General features: G+C 48.8%; 1 protein-coding gene across 5 annotated transcripts in view; it reads left to right on the top strand.

Moving 5' to 3' along the window:
• The window catches only part of L3MBTL3 (L3MBTL histone methyl-lysine binding protein 3), a 1,294,236-nt gene that overhangs the window by 854,961 nt on the left and 414,916 nt on the right, over positions 1-24,359 (top strand). The gene's annotated exons all lie outside the window — the stretch shown is intronic.

Here is a 24,359-nt window from a genome sequence, read left to right as displayed (position 1 = left end):
TTAACCCTCTACGGATTACGGCTCCCCAAGTACTGCCGTACCTGCTGACGCTGGCCAAAGCTGGTCTGGCACACGCGTCCATCAAGATTCATCTTGCTGCGATCTCCCGATACACCAGAACCACGGGGCGGACGTCCTTGTGGTCTCATCGTCTGGTGAAAGAGTTCATGAAGGGACTGTTCAGATCGTTCCCGCCGGTGAAGGCCCCGGCCCCGGCGTGGGAGCTCAACGTGGTGCTGACCAAGCTCATGGGACCTCCGTTCGAGCCTCTGCACTCGGCCCCGTTGAAGTTTCTATCGTGGAAAACATCTTTTCTTTTGGCCATCACCTCCGCACGACGAGTGGGAGAGATCCAGGCCCTTTCCTGCAAGGCCCCGTACTTGACTTTCCACGACACGAGGGTAGTGCTCAGGACGCACCCCTCCTTCATGCCCAAGGTGCCGTCGGACTTCCATCTCAACGAACCCTTGGTGTTGCCTGTGTTCTTCCCGTCGCCTTCGTCGCCGGCTGAGAGGACTTTGCACTCGCTGGATGTGGCTAGAGCGCTGAAGTTCTACGTAGACCGCACGAAGTGTTTTCGGAAGACGTCACAACTCTTTGTGAACTTTGGACCTGTCAATCAGGGGAAGGCTCTCTCGAAGGCTTCCATTTCCAGATGGCTCTCCGGCTGTATCATGTACTGTCATCGGTTGGCAAACCGACCGCTGCCTGGCCGTCCGAGAGCCCATTCCACCAGAGCGATCGCAGCTACCACGGCGTTCCTATCTGGTGTGCCCCTGCTGGACATATGCAGGGCTGCTACGTGGAGGTCGACGCACACCTTCACGAAATTCTACTGCGTCGACCGGGATTCCAGGGAGGAGTCCAGGGTCGGCCAAGCAGTGCTGCGCAACCTGTTCGCCTGAGGTGAGCCTGGTGAGGAGGTAAGATGCTTAATGTTGAGTTTATGTGATGCTTAATGTTGAGCCTTTGCCACCTCCCGTGGTTGTGCATGTGTGTACTGCTATGTATTCTTTATTCATGAGCATGTGAATCCATGCCAGACCCCATGCTGGAGAAGGAACAAGTTACTTACCTGTAACTGTTGTTCTCCAGCATGGGTCTGGCATGGATTCACATGCGAACCCTCCCGCCTACCCCTCTGCGGCTCTTCACTTGGTCATACTGCCACTTCACGTGCTTCCAAATCTGAAGATGGCTGCCAGAGGCGGTGCTTAGGTAGAGGGCAGTCATTGGCTGTGGTCAGTATGACGCAGAGACCAGTGATTGGTTATTACTACGAAAGACAGATCAGAAACGAAACTGATACTGTTTTTTTCTTTACCGAGGATTCCCAGCCTGACGACGGGGAATATTCTCGCCAGACGGGCTCTTACCCTCCAGCCAGTTGGCGAGACGTTGATGGCGGTCCTTCATGGTCCGTTCCGACATGTTGCCGCAAAAACGCACAGTCCTTCTCCACGTGCGTCTTGTCCTCATGAAGGCAGTAAAGGCAGAAAGAGTGTTCGTCCTCCTTGAAGACGTTCTGCAGCTGGCATCCAGGGCAGACCCTGAACAGCTTTCCGGGCGTCGAGCTTCCCTTCTCCTGGGCCATCTCCGAGACCGGGCCTGAGAAGCTTCTGGAGTCCTCCGAAGCGTAGCTCGACGAAATCTTCACCCTTGAGGGGCACAGATGAATCCGACACGGGTCCCCGTTGATCGGATGTAGGATCGGTGGAGCTTGAGGCTCTTTTGACCGAAAGAATCGAAGTTTTTTTGTGAAAAAGCGCGTAAAAAGCACTAACGCTCGAGAGCAATAGCACGAGGATCCCAACACATGAACGTGCGGTAAAAATCTGAAGATGGCTGCCAGAGGCGGTGCTTAGATAGAGGGCAGTCATTGGCTGTGGTCAGTATGTACGTTCGAATGGATTGTGTCCTCTGATGATTCCTTATCTTTGATAATTCGTCTCCAGCTTGCTGGCCTCGGAAACATTTTTCTCAGTAGAGGGCGCTGCGCATCGCCGTCCGTTGCCGTATCGGCGCAGACGTCACCATGCCCATAAATAGCCACACGCAGCATCCGTTGCTCAGTTCCGTTTTTCCGCGCTTCGTGGTGCCTCGGAATATCGTTGCTCAGTTCTTCAGTCAAATATACTTCATTATTCCTCGTGAATACCGACTCGTACTCGATGGCTTCCTCATCCGAACCGACGACTCCACGGTCCGGCTTCAAAAAATGTCGAGACTGTAGAAAGAAAATGTCATTGACGGATCCTCACAGGATCTGTTTGTGGTGCCTGGGAGTCGAGCACCATTGTTCGGAGTGCGAGGACTGCATGTCCATGACGGCGAAAGCCTTGAAGGAGCGTGAGGGGAAGCTCGAGAGAGTTAATGCAGTTAAAACTTCTTCAAAAGTTTCCTCGGCAGAATCGAGACATTCGTCTCCTCGCCATCACAAAAGACATTCTCGTTCTAGGTCTCGAAGCAGTTCCCATCACTCTTCGAGATCTAAGCATTCAAAAAAGAGACGTCGAAGTTCCCCTTCCTCGTTTTCTTCCGTTTCCCCGAAAAGGGTCTCCTGCCCCACAAAACATAGCTCTCAGGCTGAGTGGGAGGAATTCAGGAAAAAGATGCTAAGCGTCTTCGAGAAAGCGGCCTCGACCCCCTCGAAGACTGCTGAGGGTGGTACCCTGGGTGAAAGACCCAAAAAATCAAAACGCTTCGAGTCGCAGCACTCGGCGAAAGAAGTTACTTGAGAGCGTCACAAACCCTCGAGTAAAGGCACGTCTTCGGCGTCGTCGTCGAAGATCCCTTCGACGCATAGATCTCCGACTTCGACGCCATTATCGAAGGGTTCTTCGACGCACAGGTCAGTCGATTCGACGCCGTCTTCGACGCCGAGAAAGGACAAACCCACGGCCACCTCACAGCCAGTGGATATACCCAGAGCCTCGATTACGAGAATGTCGTCGACAACCTCGAGTAGAATTCCGATACTCTCAAGTTCCTCGAGGCCTCTACCAACTTTCCCGACGCCTTTTTCGATGGCTTTGAAGCCTTTAACATCCGCGTCGACGACGTTGACGTTTTCTCAGCCAATTATGACGAATTTGGCCCCTTCTGCTCTGGAAATGGGATTTATACCATTTCCAAGATCTGGTCATTCCAGAGCCTTAGCATCTATTTATGAAGAAGGGGAGAATTCGGATCAGGAGAGACCTTTTGAGTTGCAGGGATCTGCAACTCCTGTACCAGAGGAATTTACCTCTGAGGAAGGTAGGTTTAAGGACCTCCAAGAATCCTTACATGAAGCAAGTGGGTTGGACACTTCCCCAGAAGTGGAATTTGCCAAACCAGACCCAGGGGAACATGCTGAAACCCCTTCTAGAACCTTGATGGCAAGGATAATAGAGTTTATGGGGTGGTCTACAACCTCACCTGCTTTTCAGCAAGACGACCTCACAGACATTTTGGTTAAAGGTCCACAGGAGGATCCTGTGGTGCCATTTCATGCAGCATTACAAAGGAAAATAATGGCAAACTGGGAAACCCCTGAGGTTATCCCGGCGGTTAACAAAAAATTATCAGCCAAGTATAGGGTGTTTACTGCTGACCCTGAATATTTATCCAAACACCCAATTCCGGAGAGTCTGGGTGTTCAGGCAGCAACTTCATCAGGTAGTAAATCTGCTTACCATATTGTTCCGCAGGACAGGGATGACAAGAGATATGACTCAATGACTAAAAAAGTATTTTCTGCATGTAGCATGGCGTTGAAATCCATCAATGCTACTTGTATGCTTGCAAGGTTCAACCACACACTTTGGGAGTGTGCTTCATCAGCGGCTGACTGCCTCCCGGAGGGAGAAGAAAGGGAAGCGTTTCTTAACATCATTAAGGATGGTAAAGACACAATGTGCGAATCCCTTCAAACTGGCATTGATTCTGCTGACACTATCAGCGGAAAGTACAACAACCTGGAGATTTGCTTGGTTGCGATAGTCTGGTTTTGCTCCAGATGTGCAAAGCAGACTCTTGAATATGCCCTTTGATGGCTCTTCTTTGTTTGATAAGAAGGCGGATGACAGTTTAGAAAAGCTTCAGACATCAAAGGCAGCAGCAAAATCCCTGGGAGCTGCAATCCGTCAGACACCATATCGCCCCTCAGGAACCTCTTGGAGAGGTAAGTCCTTTCGCTTCTATTCCGCATTCGGAAGAGGCAGAGGACAGCCGGTTCAAAGGGGTCCGAAAAAATTCACCCGAGGTGGACGGGTTAAAAATACAAAAGCCGCAGCAGGTGCCTCTTTACCCTCGTCATCTGCATCAGCTGCCTCCAAACCGCTCTGAGGACTCTCCTCACAAGACACCAGTAGGAGGCAGGTTAACTCAACATCTGACGGAATGGCAGGATATTACGTCAGATGCTTGGGCATTGGAGACAGTTGCCCAAGGTTACTGCCTGCCTTTTCTATGCATCCCTCAGAGTCATCCACCGGGGAACAGCTCTCTGAAAGTTCCAGATCCGCTCCTCTTGCAGGAAATTGTAGACCTGCTAGAGAAAGGTGCCATAGAACCGGTACCTGTAGCGGAAAGGAACAAGGGCTGGTACTCCCCCTACTTTCTCATCCCGAAGAAAGACGGAGGACTCAGACCTGTCTTGGACTTACGAGAATTGAATAAGTTCCTCAGGAAGGACAAGTTCAAGATGGTAACTCTCTCTCAGATCCTTCAGGCTCTCCAGCTCCAGGACTGGCTGGTATCTCTGGACCTCCAGGATGCTTATTTCCATGTGCCAATCCATCTCAAACACAGGAAATACCTGAGGTTCGCAATTGGCGGCTCTCATTATCAATTTCGAGTTCTGCCATTTGGGCTGACCTCCACCTCGAGGGTCTTCACCAAGCTAATGTCGGTAGTGGCTGCAAGTCTAAGGAGGGAAGGGATTCACGTCTACCCCTACCTAGACGATTGGCTGATCAGAGCTGTATCTCCGGAACAAGCTCAGATCCAGCTAGATTATGTCTGCCACTTTCTTCACAAACTGGGCTTCTCCCTCAATTTAAAGAAGTCACAGATGATACCATCACAGAGACTCCAGTTCATTGGAGCGGTCAAGGACACTTCCCTGGGAAAAGCCTCGCCACCAGAGGTGAGGGCTCAAGATATTCTGCAGATGGTCACCAAGTTTCAAAATGCCCAACGTCTCCCAGCCTTCGACTTTTTGAGGTTGCTAGGCCTCATGGCATCCTGCATCTTCCTTGTGCCAGAGGCTCGCCTGAGAATGAGATCTCTTCAGTGGGCACTGAGAACTCAGTGGTCGCAATTCTCAGGGAGAATGACAGACCTCCTTTAGGTTCCGGACAAGGTGGCTCGAGACCTTCAGTGGTGGGCCTGCCAGGAGAACTTCTTGAATGGAGAACTGTTTTGGCAACCATGGCCGGAGATAACAGTAGTTACAGATGCCTCACTCACGCGGTGGGGAGCCCATACCAACGACTTGACCATCAGCGGTCGTTGGTCTCCATCGGAGTCCAGACTACATATCAACCTGTTAGAGCTGAGAGTAATCAGACTAGCGCTGAAGGCTTTTCTGCCATCTGTACAGGGGAAAAATGTCCTGATAATGACGGACAACACAGGTGCCATGCACTACCTCAACAAAAGAGTAGGCGTAGGATCACTGCCCCTGTGCAGAGAGGCGATGCAGCTCTGGTTTTGGGCAATCCAAGAAGGAATCTCTCTATCGGCAGTTCACCTATCCGGAGAGAAGAACTTGACGGTGGACGCTCAGAGCAGGCGGGGCACAGTCTCCCACGAGTGGGAATTAGCTCAGGAAGTCCTTCAGGAGATCTTTGCCCTTTGGGGAACCCCTCAAGTGGATCTGTTCACCACCAGTAACAACAGGAGGTGCAATCTGTTTTGTTCAAGGGAATTTCCGCCGAGAGGAGCTCTAGGGGACGCGTTCGTAGTGGACTGGGAGTTTCCACTCCTGTACGCATTTCCACCAGTCCCTGTCATTCCTCAAATGATCAGGAGGTTGAGAAGATTTCGGAGGACCATGATCCTAATTGCCCCAGACTGGGCCAGGAGAACGTGGTACCCGGACCTTCTGGACATGTCCATCTGCCCTCCATTTCGCCTTCCACTCAAGGAGAATCTTCTCTCACAGAAGGGAGGTCAGGTTCTCCATCCAGACATCAGAACCCTCAACCTTTATGCTTGGCTTCTGAAAGGTTGAGATACAAGGATTGGGACCTCCCTGATGACGTTATGGAGGTGTTACTTTCGGCCAGAAGGCCAGCAACAAAGTCTTTATACCGCTGCCGTTGGAACAAATTTTGCAGCTGGTGTAGGGAAGAGAACATCGACCCTTTTTCATGTGGTACACCAACGGTGTTATCCTTTCTACTCTATTTGGCAAATTCAGGCCTTCAGGTTGGCACTATCAAGGGCTATCTCGCAGCGCTATCGATCTTCAAGCGCACTGCAGAGGAGCCATTGTATTTCAAATTACCCTTAGTAATACAATTTCTAAAGGGATGAACTAATGTCTATCCTCCAAGACCATTCCAAGTTCCCTTATGGGAATTAAATTTAGTCTTAAATTTCCTGATGGGTACTCCTTTCGAGCCACTTCACTCTTGTTCGCTAAGATTTCTCACCCTTAAAACTGTTTTATTAGTGGCACTAACATCTGCTAGAATTCCACATCACTCAGAAAATTACCTTACCTTCATTCTATCCTCCTCCCCATCCGGGGAAAGAGGAAGAAAGGCTACACAGGCTGGACCCAAGGCGAGCTTTAAGCTTTTACATCAGCAGACTTGCTAGGATTAGGCAAGCAGACCAACTGTTTGTAGGTTACTCGGGGCACAATTTGGGACTACCGATAACAAAACAGACCATTTCCAGATGGATTATTTTGGCCATTCTGGAATGTTACAAATTAGCAGGGAAAGAGCCTCCTCAAAATCTTAGGGCTCATTCAACCAGGGGTATCGCAGCCTCGTCGGACCTCCAAAGAGGGGTTCCGGTTCGAGACATATGTGCGGCTGCCACATGGTCGTCCGCACATACCTTCACAAGATTTTACAACCTGGATTCCTCCTCTAGTCAAGAGACTAGGTTTGGCAAAGCAGTATTACATTCTGTTCATTCCTAAAGGGAAAAATGGCGTTTTTACTCCCACCTCCAAATACACACCACTGCTATGGGAGTCTATCAAAGATAAGGAATACGTCGGAGGACACAATCCCTTCGAAGAACAAGTTACTTCTTACCTGGTAACGTTCTTTCAATGGGATGTTCCTCCGACGTTTTCCTTATCGCCCCTCCCATCCATCCCCACAGTAATACTTCCCTTGTGGTTGCAGCTTACGCTACTTCAAGGTCAATAACCAATTCAGGCATGACTTATCGTATGCTACAAAACAGAACTGAGCAACGGACGCTGCGCGTGGCTATTTATGGGCATGGTGACGTCGGCGCCGATACAGTGGCTGTCGAGGGACACCAACTCAACAGACGTCGATGCGCAGCGCCCTCTACTGAGAAAAATGTTTCCGAGGCCAGCAAGCTGGAGACGAATTATCAAAGATAAGGAATACGTCGGAGGAACATCCCATCGAAAGAACGTTACCAGGTAAGAAGTAACTTGTTCTTCTATGCATACCCTGGTCCTTGTGTGTGCCTCATTATTATTATTATTATCATTATATTTATTGAGCACAGACCTGGCTTCGAAAAGCGGCAGAGCGCTTTACAGAGGTATAGAACAATACAGATACATAGTACAGTTGCATAGCGAAGCACTTTTCAGTGGAAACAGAGCAGATATACAGCAGGGGGTGGGAGGGTGATACAGAGGGACAACTTCATGTGGCGTTCCATGGTTCCTTATTGGGTTCATGAGTCATGGTAGTTGCGGGTAGCAAGAGTCACCTGCAAGTGGAATGAAACCACGTCACATTAAAATAGGCAATGGTTGTACTTCCCTTTTCCGCCTAAGAGGAGCAAGTTTTTCACTCCCATGCAGTTCTTTGAGCACACTCTAGTGCATTGGGGTGTATTTCCCTTGCATTTGGCAATGTACAGTGACTTGTCCCTGTGTATGTACCCCTATAGTCTGTATTCCCCAATCGTTCCTGTACATCCCAATGATTACTTTGCATGTTGCTGTCTGTGCTGCCTTTCTTTTGGCTGTTGTGGTGCATTTGATGTGTGCCTCTGGCAGTGTGTGTGTGTTTGGGGTTTTGTATGTCTTTGGATTGAAGTGTGGAGTTTATTCCTTTCTGCTTCCATGTGTGGTTACCTAGGCCCGGCATCACATCTGAGGGTTAAGAGGGGGAGGGGGTGCTCTAACACAAAAATCAATTTTCAGTTATGGTGTCCTATGCATTCTGGGACTTATGGTCCCTTCAGCCCGACTGCATTAGTGTGGAGGGGGCATGGGGTGTTTGCAGTCCATGTGTCTCATGCTCCAGGATAATTTGTGCTACAGGTGCATGGTGGATCTTTGTCCCCCTCCCCCCTTCACTTCCAAATTCACATTTGTGGATACATACCCAGCATTCTAGTGTGCTGTACTCTGTTGGTCTCCATGTACACAGGCAGGGTGCTGCTCCATAGAACCATGGCATCCTGGCTTGAACCTGAGAAATGGGTGCAGCAGTGAGTCACAGTGAGGTCTGTGTTGCATGTATGTAGAACATTCAGGGAGTGGTACAATTTCCTGTTTCAAAATACATGCTCTGATACCTGAGGTGCCACCAATGCCACATGCGTGCAGCCAAGTGCTGCTATTACATTGTAGAAGTGAGCAATGGCGTAAAATCTGGCCTTCATGGCATGCACTTAGAGAGCTGGGCAGAGATGTGCTAGTACACGTTTCAGTAGTGCATCCAGCACTTGTCCCAACACTTTTGAAAATGCTGGTTGTGATATGCCACGCAGAATGCCGACAATGTGCCAATATGTGCTTGTGGCACAGAAGTGCAGTATTGATGCCAGCTTCAGCAGCGGTGGTTTGGCTGTTTGTATATTGATGGTACTCTGTGTCAGGCTGGATAAGGGTGAGGAGGTCTGCAATGGTGTGGTAGTAGAGGCAATATTGTTGTCAACCGTGGATCGGTCAGTATTCAGGGTGATGGTCTGACTCTGGGATTAGGCGCCCTCCTTCCCACGCGTCTCCTCCACCTTGACCCTGGTGGGTTCCTTCGTTGCTGCTGGTGTACTATCCTCCGTAGGTCAATATATAGTAGGAGTCCCTGGATCTCTTACTTAGCAACTCCCATGGGCTGCATGGTGCTTGGATGGATTGCATTTACTTCCACCTGCTTGGAGTGAACTGCACCACTTTGGCAAAATTACCGCCCATTTTTGACATTATTTCAGTGGTATTTTCACTTGTAATGTAGTGGAATTTGTTTATATTTCTGGCACTAATCTCATTGGCGTGATTAGCACTGGTGGAATTTCCATTGTGTTACAGTCCTAATTCTGCTGGCGATGATTAACTTGGTACTAATTCCGCAAGCGGTATTAGATCCATTGTCTCCGAACGTAATCAATCGTAATTTGACATAGTGGAAAAAGTGACAGTAATTCCGTTACACACACTTATTCGATTTACCGCTGCGAGGAACCAGAAATGAGACACGGACACTGAGGACTCATAGTGATTGGTATAAACCTTTATTAAATAATAAAAAGGTTTGGAAAATGCCTCACTATCCCTAATCTAGGAGGTATTTCCCTACCTCAACCAAAATAAAGGTCCTATCCTGTGACAAGATGTCCAAAGCAAAAATGCCCTGTGTCCGAAACCCTTTCCTAGCCCTCTAATTCTAAAAGTAACTCTGTTAAGGGTATTGTCTTTGGCTCGAAAAGTGCACAAATGTTCAAGTTCAACAAAAAGGTACAAATCCACCAAAGGTTCCAAATGGATAATGTTCACAATACCAGGGAATGGCTTCCTTTCCCAGGTTTCCCGCCACCAAAACAAAAGTTCAAAAGAATAACAAAGCTCTTTGTAGCCCAAGAGGCTAACCTTCTACTCTTGGTGTTGCAGCTCACACCAGGGGAAATAATTCCCTTCCCCATGTATTTTTCCACGTTTAGTGCAATTCAAAATCCTAAAGGTATGAATCTTCCTGACTCGCAAAACACCTGGTATACTCTCCTGCCAGGTTTTCTCATTCAGTGCCTTGATAGAATTTGGGTATGGGTTCCAGACTCGCAAATCACCTGGTATACTCTTCTGCCAGGTTTTCTCATATGTTCATTCATTTCCAAATTGTAGGGCCATATGCTTTTCCCCCAAGTTCCTCTTATCACAGGTGCATTTGTATCCCCCCAAATACAAGGACTTATGAACCTCAGTTTGTGATGTAAGTCGTAGGAAATTTGACTCCCGTTCCAGTTACGGACCTGGAATGCCTTATCCAGCTCCCTCCCGGGGCCCCAACCTTTCACTTTGGTCTCACTAGCTTTAGAACGGCTGCAATGACTTCTCCGACCCTGCGCGGGTCCTTTGCTGCTTCTGCTCTCTCACTCCAGTCTTTGCAACTGGTGGCGGTTTGCGTGTTGTTCCGGCTTCCCTTGCCGGCACAATGCTCCTTTGCCTTATGTCCCGCTTAGGCGTCTCTCACCTGCAGGAATGCATCTCCGGTCCAGACGCTGCTTCCCTCTTTCTCTGTGCCACTTCTCTTTGTCTTGCTCGTCACCTCCTGGATTCTCTCGTTTCTCCTTGCTCACATGTACACTTGACAGCATGGCTTCCCCGGCAGTCTCCTGTAAGTCGGATCTCTCTGCACTTCTCCACGGCTCCATCTTTGAACTCCCGTGTTACTGAAGGGAGCCGTTTGGAGCTAATGGGATTTCTCCAGCAGCTAGACCGCTCACTTCGGTCTAGCTGAGCAATCTTCCTTCTGGTTGCTCTCTTCCTCGTGTCAGTCTTTGTTACTGATGTAGCTACGTGATGTTTTAAAGTTCTAGACCAAGTGTTGGAGAATGTTGAGGGTTACTGCTATAATATACCATGGCGGCCTGAGGTGCGATTATACTTTGTTGGACATAAATGAGATTTGCTCCAGGTGAACAGAGAAGGAAAACAGAAAATCACCTCCCTGAACTGAGTTAACGGAGAGCAATGTCCCGTGGACTGGTGATATCCAGTAATGAATCTCTGTGACCTTCCCTGCAGTAATTAGGAATTCCCCTGAAAACCCCTCTGGAGTCTGGCACAAAAGCTTGATCCCCGGGACGTCCCCAGGGAAACCCTCACAGGAAATAAAACCCTGCGGACAGCTGCTAGGGAGCGTTGTCTCCCCGAGATGTTCTTGCGCGGGATGTGATTCCGTCTTCTGGTGTTGGAGGCTTCTTAGCGAACGTAACGAAGGACTGGATATGAAGGTAAAGATTAGAGTAGGTTAGAGTAGGATAAGATTCCTTTCAAGCTGTGAGACTTCCAGTAATATTCTATTCTATATCTTACCCCCGGTTTGTGGAAAGAAAGGCGTCTTGGGTAATAGATATGAAGGAAGGGGGAGGCCGCCTGGCGTTCCCAAGAATACTGGACAGATGGGCTAAGGAGAATATAAACCGGGTAGATGAGGAAAAGATGATAAAATAGCAACAATCCAAAGGAGCAACAAAGAACGAAATACAAACGCCTACCGGTTCGTGAACAAGGGAAGCCACCCGGAGACTGCTCACGGGGGGAGTGCTGTAAGCCTGGAGTGTCGTGGTAGAAAGACCGCGCTAGAAGGAAAGCATGAAAAAAAGGGAACAACAGATTACGGAGTACCCTAGAATGCAAATGGAAGGAGGATCAAGACGGGGCGTAATGTAATACCTCGTGAAGAGCGCGGATCCGAATACTGAACCAAAGTGAGACTGGGCTGAAACCGTGCTCCTAAAGGGCGTGGTTTTAATCGTCCGAGATCGGGTAACGATTTCTCTCGAACTGCCATAGCAGTCTGTGGATCAAGAATAGAAGGAAGGGTTAGCGAGGTTATGAAGAGCATCAGAAAGTGAGTCCAGAGTAAGGATGTAAGGATAGGTAAATCACAAACTAACTCACGTAGCGCTTGTATATTCCTATGAGAGTAGCAACGCACTGGGCTCTTGGAGGATTCTGTTGATAAGCTGTTTGGGAGGATGTGACATCAGTGAGTTGCAGTGTGTTCTGGGATAGAACATCTAGACTGTTGCATTTGCAATGATCGCCAGATAGCGCGGCGATGTTGGAATACTTCCCGGAATAAGAATCTGCCATACAGAACATGACAGAAGGGCTGTTCCTAAAAGTGAATGGGGATATCATGTCTCACCTGATGATGTCGTGTCATCCCCCTGAGGGTCACCTCCCCCATGTGGTCCTCCCTCAAATAGCCACCCCTAGGGTCAGTAATGGCTGCCATCCCATGGTCACATGAGGAGACGGTACCTCCTGGAAAGGAGTGCTGACATCAGATTCATCGCACTGCGGTACTTATAATGAGACCCTATGTCTCTCTTTGTGAATTTCTTGTATTGTTACAATTGCACCCATCATCCTAAAGTGAAGTGCAGTTTGGATACTTTGTATGCTTATCCTGTAATGACTTATTGATTACTTTTACAACGTACATAAGATGAGCTGGGGGCAGCAGATCTTTTTCTACTCTGTATTTGTAATTTTACTTGTGCACTTGCCGCAAATGGCTATCACTGGTGGCTAGCACCCTAAGATGGTTTTCGATTGTCCTTTGACCATATTGTTCTTTGGCCTTCTTACTGCTTCTCAGGTCTGGAAATGCCATATATGGGATGCCCTTTCCTGGGAAAACTGCTGCTTTCATGTGAAAAGTGGCAGTTTGGGCGTGAGCCCAGAGGTGGGGTCTGGGATTGTATGGTCCCTGTGCACATTTGGGTGTCTGAATGTCTGTTGCTGGGTGTTGGGCAAGATTGTATGCAGTACCCTTTGGGTGCACTACAACAACCCTGACCTCCTGGCAATAGAAACTCAACCTTTGGTATAAGTCTGCACTACACAGGTTAGTAGCGTGTGGAGCAGCCAGGCTTATCTCAAGAGGGGTCAATGTGAGCTGTAGGGGAGTTACGCAGAGATTCACAGTGACAAGTATTCAAATAAACTCTTACACACAAGGTTTCTTGATACAACCATTATTAATTTATCAATCAGTTAGAATAAGCCTTCTTCAGAAGGGGCCAATATAAAACACCACGCAAATATACTTCAAAAATACACACTCTTAGTTATCTAAATCAGCAAATACCCATTTGGGATGACACACAGGCACTACCTACATCCTCGGTGACTTCAATAGCTAGGGTGCTGTTGGGATTAATATATTACTGCTGCATTCAGAATATACTTGGGAGTAGTGTTAAAGAGAAGAGAGTTCAGAATAAAACAAATCTTCACACAGTTATTCTCAAGCAGGTAAGTACTTTCAATACAACCCCCCAATGCAAAGTCAGTTAACCCTTTCCTGGAAAGAAGGCAAAACACATGAGCAGAAGGGAGAAGAGTAATTCAGGGAGCCTAGGCCAGCCAATGTTAAGTTAGCAAAAGTCAAGGTGAACCGAAGCACTTCTTGCAGGTTACGTAGAAATTCTTTTCCAATGTCTAAAAAAGTCTTGGTAGAATAGAAGCAATCAAAGTAGGGCCACAAGCTGATTAGGCTTGTGAAGTAAAGAAGCGGGCAGCAACTCTACACATGCAACCAAGCAAGTCTCCTCTCCAATGAGGTCAAGTGGTTACTCAACAATAGGTACGTTCTCTTAGACCTTACAGTACCTTTAGGTTGAAGAAAAAGTGCAGCAGATGACTTCTGTTCCTGTGCAGCTCTGCAGATCTCACTGTTCCTGGGCCTAAGTCGTTGGGACACGAGGGATGACTTCTGGGGACTACTGCACTGCAATGGGATGGTCATTGCTCGCAACCGGCAAACTTCGAACGAGTGGCTGTTCGGTGTTTCAGCTCCTCGTGTCTACTGCAAATAGCAACACTGTGGTTCCTGGCTATCGAGATGGGCTTTCCTTGCTTCTGGAGTCCCGCACTCTGTTAAGGGGGCTCAGGCTCGGTCAGTCCTGCTTCCTGGGAGTCCGGAGGATCTTCCTGCTGCTCTTGATCAGCTTACAAGCAACACACACAAACTTGTGTTCCTCTCCCTAGCTTTCCGGTTCAGCAGCGAATGCAGTGGATACTCGGCCAGCGTTGAGAGGATGTCCAGGTGGCTTACTTTGCAGTTGATTGGTCCCACCAACTCAAAGGGAGAAGTCATCCTTGCAGGAGCTTCTCTGTCGATGCAAGCTTGGAGTTTCAGCACAGCTTCACCGGGCAAACCAATGGTGCAGGAGTTGCAGCAGGCGTCCTCTTCAAGTTCTTCTTCGGATTCCTTCGTCCAGTGGTCGACTCTGCCTTCCAAGCCAAAAAGCCGAGCCTTTTATGCAGCTTGCTCCCATTCATTCCAGCCTAGCTGTCAGTCACCCAGGCAGCCAATAACCTAAGAGTGCATTCCTGTCTCCTAGGAGACTAAGCACAGTGAGTTTCGGGCACCTCTCTCGCTTCCTGCCCCCACCAGACACCCTGGAGCCAGAGGCGGGTTTCACTCGTGAAGCCGGTCAAAGACAAAATGAACAAAGGGACCCAACCTGGTTTGGTGCTCGGAGTAAATCTCAAGAAGGACCATTCCACAAAGAAATGGCGGAAAAAGAAGACCGGGGCCATTTTGACAAAAATGGCACCCATGGGTGCTTTACCGTGGCTGCAAACAGTAGTTTATCCCAGAGAAGGTATAAACCTTTTGGAAATCTGAAAGACTTCTCTGTGTCACCACACTGAAGGTGCTGTGTCACACAATGTAAAAGATGATGCCTATGAAGTTTGTCAGACTCCAAAACCAAATGAAACAAAGAGTACAACATCACATTAAAACGCATGAGAGAGTGGGAAAAAGGGTCTAACTCCCGCCAGGTTAAAAAAATCAAGTCCTCAAAATCCAGCAACGTTGCTGGGGGTCTCTAAGGAAGAGGTAATTAGCACACTTCTGAGAATTCTCCCTAAAACTGGGCAGATGTTGTGGCCAGTGGCTATCCATGATTGGATCTCTACTGCCTGTTTAAATGGTGACAATCCTTACCATTGGTGTGCTTGGGCATGTTCCCAGCCCACAATATGGATAAAAGGAGGGCTCTTGTAGCCATTCGAGAGTTCATAGTCGGAGTCAAGTCCTCTGCGAAGAAGAGCTGCCATTTGACTACCAGAGGAAGACCCCTGCAGCTGATCAGCACCCACTCCAGTGAAGTCCAAGTGAATCCCTGCTCCTCTGCCTGATCTCAAGGAGACCCTGGTCAGTGCTTCAACCCCTGGACCAGTGGGAACAACCAGTTCCGACTCCTCCTTGAGGATCTGTGCCTTCTGAGCCTTTGAAAGTGTCCCTGGACCAAACAGTTGACTGTCTAGTTATCTCCTGGGTTACCTCCCTGTAGCCAGTGCATCCTTGGAACTTGAGGATCTTCAATTTGTGTAACGCCTGCTTCTGCATTTTCTGCCTTCTTGCATCAACAGAAGCTTTGCTGGCCCTGCTCTTTTGTTTGTCCATTGAAGGTCGCCTCTCACAGCCTGACCGTGGTGGCTGCTGTTGCAACTCGTCTTCATCGCTCCATGGTGGTACCCGGAGGTGTCTTCATCTTTCTTCGTTTGTCTGTTTTACTGGTAGCTATCTGGAGCTGATTCGTAAGCTCTGCAACCGACCAAAAGTAAATCCAATGTCCGAAAGGGACCTTTGCACTTGCGACTCCTGGGCCATCCTCGACTGGACAAAGCACAGAAGATTGTGCCCCCAACTCACCAGTGGCCTCTGGAGTAATCGTAGTCAGGGGTTTACATGGGCGTAAAGTCCTGTCCCCAAGTCACTGGGTCTCATTACGAGTATGGAGTTAGCCATGCCGCTTTTAGCAGCATGGCTACCCCCATACCGGGTACCGGGTCCGGGTTCCTGGAATGGGAAAATACCGGGCCATTCCGACCTTGGAGGGCCCAGTAATTCCCTTTCCCGGGACCCGGACCGGGTACATCCCCATTCCCATTGAGCCCCCAATGGGAATGGGGAGGATGCTAACAACGGGCCCGTTAATGACTGGCCCGTTGTTGGCATCCTGGTCTGCTAGCGGGTCACGCTTAGGATGCCTGGTTTTACCAGACGTCCTTAGCGGGACCGGCGAGCAGACCTCTTAATGAGGCGGTAGAGGATTAACGGCGCCGGCAGCTCTTCCGGCGCCGTTAACCCTCTACCGCCTGCGTCATAATGAGGCCCACTGTCCCTAAATCACTCTTTACAGACTGCCTGGTCAAGGATCCTTTCCTAGGACTATACTAGTGTCTGGGATGAGTGAATTTACCTACCTGAATTTAATCATAACCACTGGCATCACCAATCTCTTCCTAAACCTACCTATGAAGTATATACTTTGGAACTGGTGACTTTTGGGCACTATGCCCCAAATCATCATAGGGCTGGACTTTATAAGAGCTAGGGAAGCTGTGTGATTATTCTGAAGTATCGTTTCTAATTCTAATGAATCTGAGTACTTATCGGTGGTTAACTGGTTATTAAATCAAATGCTTTCCAATATCTCCAAAAGGTGAATGTATATATCTGTTTTATAGTGTTGGTCTGGCAATGTTTGACTACAGGTTTTGCATGCATAGTGTGTATTTTAAAGGCATAATAAAGTATTGTATAGTTTTATATATTTTTAAAAAACACATTTTATTGGTTTCAATTTTAATCAACATACATTACACCAAAAAACGGTGCACACATAACAGTTCCCCAACATTCCCTCCCTCCCTAACTTCCCTCCCCTCCCCTTAGAGCCACACAATTCTACAGCCTTCACTTCCTAACTTATGTGTGTAACGCCTTCCTCACTTTCCAAGGAGCTATCTCCTTCAGGTTCCTCTTGCACGGACCCCGACAATGAGGCGACCAAATGTAGCCATGCTGTAAGTTTGCTTGCTTCCTCTTGTCCCCCTCTGGCCACCGCTTCCCTCCACACCAATGTTTCAGCATCCACCCATTTCAGGAGATCCCGCCACCAGGCCTCTGCGTTCGGTCTACCACTTGCCTTCCAGCTCATTGCTATCCTGCATTTAGCTAGAATATACACTAGATCTTTAAGTTTGCTCACATGCTTGCGTTTGCGCTGTCTTGGGAACCCACCCACCATGCACGCCCACAGAGATTCCACATCCAAGTTTATCCCTTTACCTGCTAGGAGATGTGCTACCTCGTTCCAGTATCTCGCTATTTCAGGGCATGCCCAGAACATGTGTACCAACCCTGCATCAACCTCTCCACATTTCGGGCATGTCTGTATCCTGGTGTTCGTAAACTTGGCAGTCTTCTTTGGGGTCATATAGGCCCTATGGGTGACATATTACTGAATATGTTGCAGTCTCACATGTCTTGACACTTTCTTATGGTATCTTTGCATTCTGACCCATAGGCCATCTCCTATTGCTTCCCTACGTTCTTTCTCCCAGTCTCGCCTCATCTGAACCACCTCCTTCTCGACTTTGGCCATCATTAGTCACAGCCTGAAACATTTCTAGGGCGGTATCCGGTTGCCGGGTCAGCTCTGCTTCCGACCACATCTTCTTTACCAATGTTACCAGTCTAGCGTATGTGATATATTGTCCACCATGTAAACCTGTATCCTCTCTGTGTATCAAATTCTATTTTCTCCCCTTCTTGCCACATATCTCCAATGGTTATTACTCCTACTGGTTCTCAGTGTTCTCTAATAGTCCTCCTCAATTGCTCGTCCAACCCCTTCAGTGCCAACAATGATACCTGTGGGGAGCACGGAAGTGGGCTCCCCATCACTTGGGAGGCTCTACGCCAAATCTTCCTCCCCAGGTCTAGTAATGTGGACCCTCTTCCCTTTGGAGATTCTGCTAACCACATCCATTTGTTTAAGAAATTGTTTAAGAAATAAGGTGTACACTCCGTCCTCCACAATTTAGACACTGGTGTGGGGTCCTTGGATAACCATCTTGCTACGTATTGAAGTTGGCCAGCCAGGTAGTACACCTCAAAATTGGGCAGTCTGATCCCTCCTTGCTCGTTCGGGTTCTGCAATTTCCACATTGCTATCCTATTCCTGGAATTGTGCCAAATGAACCCCCTGCATATACTCTGTACCCTGGTGAAGAACAGCTTAGGTATCATGTACGGAACATTCGCAAAATAGTGCAGTAGCCTGGGTAGTACTATCATCTTCAGTAATGCTACTCTGCCCATCATAGTTAAAGGCAACCAGGACCAGAATACCATGCGTTCGATTTTTTTTCCCCACCGCCTTCTCGTATTATGTTTGTGTTCATCCTCGACTTTATGCTATATATCCACTCCCAGGTTCCTAAATGTATCAGTTGCCCAACCTATCTGTAACACTGGTAGCTCGTGCCGTGGTATTCCCACATATCTTCCCAGGGGGAATATGATAGACTTTTTTGGATTAATTGTTATACCAGAGAGTATCGCGGAGCGTTCCATTACCTCTAGAATGTATTGCAAGTTTCGAAGGGATTGTGTCCTCCGACGTATTCCTCATCTTAGATATCTCCTTCCAGCTCTGCTGGCCTCGGAAAATGTTTTCTCTCTAGAGGGCGCTGCGCGTCGACGTCCCCCGAGTCGATGTCCCTCGACAGCCGCCATATCGACGTCATCCTGCCTATAAAGGCTGCGCGCAGCGTCCGTTGCTCAGTTCCGTTTTTCCGCGCTTACTCAGTGCCTCGGAATACCGTTGCTCAGTTCTTGTCAGATTAATCCATATTTACCTCGAGTTATTCGATCCGTACTCGATGGCTTCCTCGTCGGAACCGACAACTCCTCGATCCGGCTTCAAAAAATGCCGAGATTGTGGGAAAAAGATGTTGCTGACTGACCCTCACAGAGTTTGTCTGTGGTGTTTGGGAGCTGAACACCATTGTTCGGAATGCGAGGACTGTATGTCCATGACAGCTAAGGCCCTGAAGGAGCGTAGGGGGAAGCTGGAGAAAGGTAGACTTTTAAAGCTTCTTCTTCGTCGACAAAGTCGAGACACTCGTCTCCTCGTCACCATTCGCGCTCCAGGTCTCGGAGTGGGTCCCATCACTCCTCGAGATCGAAGCACTCGAAGAGGAGACGTCGAAGATCCCCTTCTCCGTCTTCCTCTTCCTCTGTTTCGCCAAAAAGAATCCCTTGCCCCACGAAACATAGTTCCCGGGCTGAATGGGAGGAATTCCGCAAAAATATGATGAGCGTCTTCGAGAAAGCGGCCTTGAAGACTGCCGAGAGCGATGCTCTGGTCGAAAGACCCGAAGGTCAAAAACGCTGCGAGTCGCAGTACCCGGCGAAGGAAACCTCTCGAGCGCGTCTCGAACCCTCGAGTAGGACTATGACCTCCAAACCTTCCTCGAAGGTTCCGTCGACGCCGTCGACGAGGGTTCCGTCGACGCCGAGGTCGGTGTCTTCGACGCCGTTGTCGAAGGGACCTTCGAAACACGGGTCTGTCGACTCGACGCCAGCTTCGGCGTCGACGCCAAGAAAAGTCACGGTTACGACACACCCAGTGACTATCCCCAGGTCCTCGACGTCGATGGCTTCGAGATTGTCGAGTAGAATTCCAATTCTGTCGAGGTCTTCGAGGCCTCCGCCATTTGTTTTCGACGCCACGCTCGAAGCCTTCGACGTCAACGACATAGACGTTTTCGAGGCCGATAATGACAAGTTCGGCACCCTCTGCCTTGGAAATGGGATTTACTCCCTTTATGAGTTCAGAACAATTGAGAACTATGTCCTCAATTTTGGAAGAGGATGAATTGTCTGAACAGGAAGACACATTTGAGTTGCAGGGACCTGTAACCCCAATTAGAGAGGAATTTTCCTCTGAAGAACGCAGGTTAAAGGATCTTCATGATTCCTTACATGAGGCAAGTGGGTTAGACACTTCCCCTGAGGTGGAGTTTGCTAGGCCAGACCCGGGGGAGCATGCTGAAACCCCCTATAGAGCCTTAATGGCCAGGATCACAGAGTTCATGGGGTGGTCTGCACCTTCACAATCTTTCCAACAAGATGACCTCACGGATATTCTTGACAAAGGCCCACAGGAGGATCCTGTGGTGCCTTTTCATAAAGCTCTTCAGAGGAAGATCATGACAAACTGGGAAACCCCAAATGTCGTACCAGCAGTAAATAAAAAACTGTCTACAAAGTACAGGGTATCTTCTACAGACCCGGAGTTTTTGTCTAAACACCCATCCCCAGAAAGTCTGGTGGTACAGGCAGCATCCTCTACCGATGTCAAGACGGCTTATCCTACCGTCCCACAGGACAGGGACGATAAAAAATATGATGCTATGGCAAAGAAAGTCTTTTCAGCATGTAGCATGGCGTTAAAATCTGTTAATGCTACCTGCACCCTTGCTAGGTTCAGCCATACACTTTGGGAATGTGCTTCTACAGCGGCTGACTGCATCCCGGAGGGAGAAGAAAGGGATGCGTTCCTGAATATTATACAGGACGGTAAAGACGCTATGTGCGAATCCCTCCAGACGGGCATTGATTCGGCTGACAGTATCAGCAGAGCAATGGCGGCAAGTACATCAACCAGGAGATTCGCTTGGTTGAGAAAGTCTGGTTTTGCCCCAGATGTGCAAGCCAGGCTCTTGAACATGCCATTCGATGGCTCTTCTTTGTTCGGGAAAAAGGCGGATGACAGTTTAGAGAAACTGCAAACTTCAAAAGCAGCAGCTAAATCCCTAGGAGCTGCAATCCGTCAGACTCCTTTTCGTCCCACAGGAACCTCTGCGAGGGGCAAGTCCTTTCGCTTCTACTCCGCATTCGGAAGAGGTAGAGGACGACCAGTTCAAAGGGGACAAAGAAGAACTACCCGAGGTGGACGGGGTAGATATTCAAAAGCCGCAGCAACAGCAGGTGCCTCTTTACCATCGGCATCTGCATCAGCCGCCCCAAAACCACTCTGAGGACTCCCCTCACAGGACACCTGTAGGAGGCAGGTTGACTCAACATTTGGCGGTATGGCAGGCTATCGCGTCAGAATCTTGGGCATTGGAAACAGTTGCCCAAGGTTACTGCCTGCCTTTCCTATGTATACCTCAGAGTCATCCACCGGGGATCAGCTCTCAGAAAGCTCCAGATCCGCTCCTCTTGCAGGAAATTTTGGACCTGCTAGAGAAAGGTGCCATAGAACCGGTACCTGTAGCGGAGAGGAACAAGGGCTGGTACTCCCCTTACTTTCTCATTCCAAAGAAAGACGGAGGACTGAGACCCATCTTGGACTTGCGAGAATTGAACAAATTCCTCAGAAAAGACAAATTCAAGATGGTCACTCTTTCTCAGATCCTCCAGGCCCTTCAGTTCCAGGACTGGTTAGTATCTCTGGACCTTCAGGACGCTTATTTCCATGTGCCTATCCATCTCAAACACAGGAAATACCTGAGGTTCGCAATTGGCAACTCTCACTATCAATTTCGAGTGCTGCCATTTGGGCTGACCTCCGCCCCGAGGGTCTTCACCAAGTTAATGTCGGTAGTGGCTGCAAGTCTAAGGAGGGAAGGGATTCACGTCTACCCCTACCTGGACGATTGGTTGATCAGGGCTGTTTCTTCAGAACAAGCTCAGATCCAGCTATATCACGTGTGCCACTTCCTTCACAGACTGGGCTTCTCCCTCAATTTAAAGAAGTCACAAATGATACCATCGCAGAGACTCCAGTTCATTGGATCGATCCTGGACACTTCCCTGGGAAAAGCCTCGCCATCAGAGGTGAGGGCTCAAGATATTCTACAGATGGTTACCAAGTTCCAACATGCCCTTCGACTTTTTGAGGTTTTTAGGCCTCATGGCATTCTGCATTTTCCTAGTGCCAGAGGCTCGCTTGAGAATGAGATCCCTCCAGTGGGCACTGAGGACTCAGTGGTCACAATTCTCAGGGAGAATGACAGATCTTCTTCAGGTTCCCGACAGAGTAGCTCGAGACCTTCGGTGGTGGGCCTGTCAGGAGAACATTCTGAAAGGAGAACAGTTTTGGCAACCCTGGCCGGAGATAACAGTAGTCACGGATGCCTCACTCACGGGGTGGGGAGCCCACGCCAACGACTTGACCATCAGCGGTCGTTGGTCTCCATCGAAGTCCAGACTACATATCAACCTGTTAGAGCTGAGAGCCATCAGACTTGCGCTGAAGGCGTTCCTGCCAGCTGTACAAGGGAAGAACGTCCTGATAATGACGGACAACACGGTGGCCATGCATTACCTCAACAAAAGAGGAGGCGTAGGATCACTACCCCTGTGCAGAGAGGCGATGCAGCTCTGGTTTTGGGCAATCCAAGAAGGAATCTCTCTATCGGCAGTTCACCTAGCCAGAGAGAAGAACTTGACAGCGGACGCTCTGAGCAGGCAGAGCACAGTCTCCCACGAGTGGGAACTAGCTCAGGAAGTCCTTCAAGAGATCTTCGCCCTTTGGGGAACCCCTCAGGTAGATCTGTTCGCCACCAGCCTAAACAGGAAATGCGACCTGTTCTGCTCAAGGGAATTTGCCACGAGAGGAGCTCTGGGAGACGTGTTCATAGTGGACTGGGAGTTTCCGCTTCTGTACGCGTTCCCACCGGTCCCTGTCATTCCTCAAATGATCAGGAGGTTGAGAAGATTCCGGAGAACCATGATCCTAATTGCCCCGGATTAGGCCAGGAGAACGTGGTACCCGGACCTTCTAGACTTGTCCATCTGCCCTCCAATTCGACTTCCACTCAGAGAGAACCTACTCTCACAGAAGGGAGGTCAGGTTCTCCATCCAGACATCAAAACCCTCAACCTTCACGCTTGGCTTCTGAAAGGCTGAGGTACAAGGATTGGGACCTCCCTGATGATGTTATGGAGGTGTTGCTTTCGGCAAGGAGGCCAGCAACAAAGTCTTTATACCGCTGCCGTTGGAACAGATTTTGCAGCTGGTGTAGAGAACAGAATATCGACCCTTTTTCATGTGGTACACCAATGGTTTTGTCCTTCCTACTATATTTGGCAAATTCAGGCCTTCAAGTTGGCACCATTAAGGGCTATCTCGCAGCGCTATCCATCTTTAAGCGCACTGCGGAAGAACCATCCTATTTCAAATTACCCTTGGTTATACAGTTTTTAAAGGGGTTAACCAATGTTTATCCCCCAAGACCATTCCAAGTTCCCCTATGGGATTTAAACTTAGTACTAACTTTCCTGATGGGCACACCTTTCGAACCTCTCCATTCTTGTTCGTTAAGATTCCTTACCCTTAAAACTGTTTTATTAATAGCACTTACATCTGCTAGAAGGGTGAGCGAATTACAAGCTCTTTCTTGTAAACCCCCTCACACAATATTTCACAAAGACAAAGTTGTCCTGCAAGTGAAGCCTAATTTCCTCCCAAAGGTGGTTTCTGAATTCCATATCACTCAGAAGATTACCCTACCATCTTTCTATCCTCCTCCTCACCCGGGGAAAGAGGAAGAGAGGTTACACAGGCTAGACCCTAGGAGGGCTTTAAGTTTTTACATCAGTAGACTAGCCAGGATAAGACAGGCAGACCAGCTGTTTGTAGGTTACGCAGGTCACAAGCTGGGGTTACCAATAACTAAGCAGACCATTTCCAGATCGATCATTCTAACCATTCTGGAATGTTATAAACTGGCAGGGAAAGAGCCCCCTCAAAACCTTAGGGCTCATTCGACCAGAGGTATTGCAGCTTCATCGGCCCTCAAAAGAGGCGTGCCGGTTAAAGACATCTGTGCGGCCGCTACATGGTCGTCTGTCCATACCTTTACACGTTTTTACAATTTGGATTCCTCCTCCAGTCAAGAGACTAGGTTTGGAAGGGCTGTACTGCATTCTATTCATCAATAGAAGACAGCGTGAAGTCAGTACTCCCTCCTCCAATAATAGAATACTGCTATGGGAGCCTATCTAAGATGAGGAATACGTCGGAGGACACAATCCCTTCGAAGAACAAGTTACTTCTTACCTTGTAACGTTCTTTCGACGGGATGTTCCTCCGACGTATTCCTCATCGACCCTCCCATCCATCCCCGCAGTTCTACTTCCCTTGTTGTTGCAGCTTACGCTCCTTCAGGGTGATTAGTTTAGTCCAGAAAGTATTATTGTGGGCTACAAAACGGAACTGAGCAACGGACGCTGCGCGCGGTTTTTATAGGCAGGATGACGTCGACGTCGATACAGCGGCTGTCGAGGGACATCGACTCGGAGGACGTCGACGCGCAGCGCCCTCTAGAGAGAAAATTTTTTCCCAGGCCAGCAGAGCTGGAAGGA

Source organism: Ambystoma mexicanum, chromosome 11, assembly GCF_040938575.1.
Source record: "Ambystoma mexicanum isolate Mex_15411 chromosome 11, UKY_AmexF1_1, whole genome shotgun sequence".
NCBI lineage: Eukaryota > Metazoa > Chordata > Amphibia > Caudata > Ambystomatidae > Ambystoma > Ambystoma mexicanum.
The sequence above is the reverse complement of the archived record's forward strand: the minus strand, read 5'-3'. Positions and strand labels throughout refer to the sequence as shown.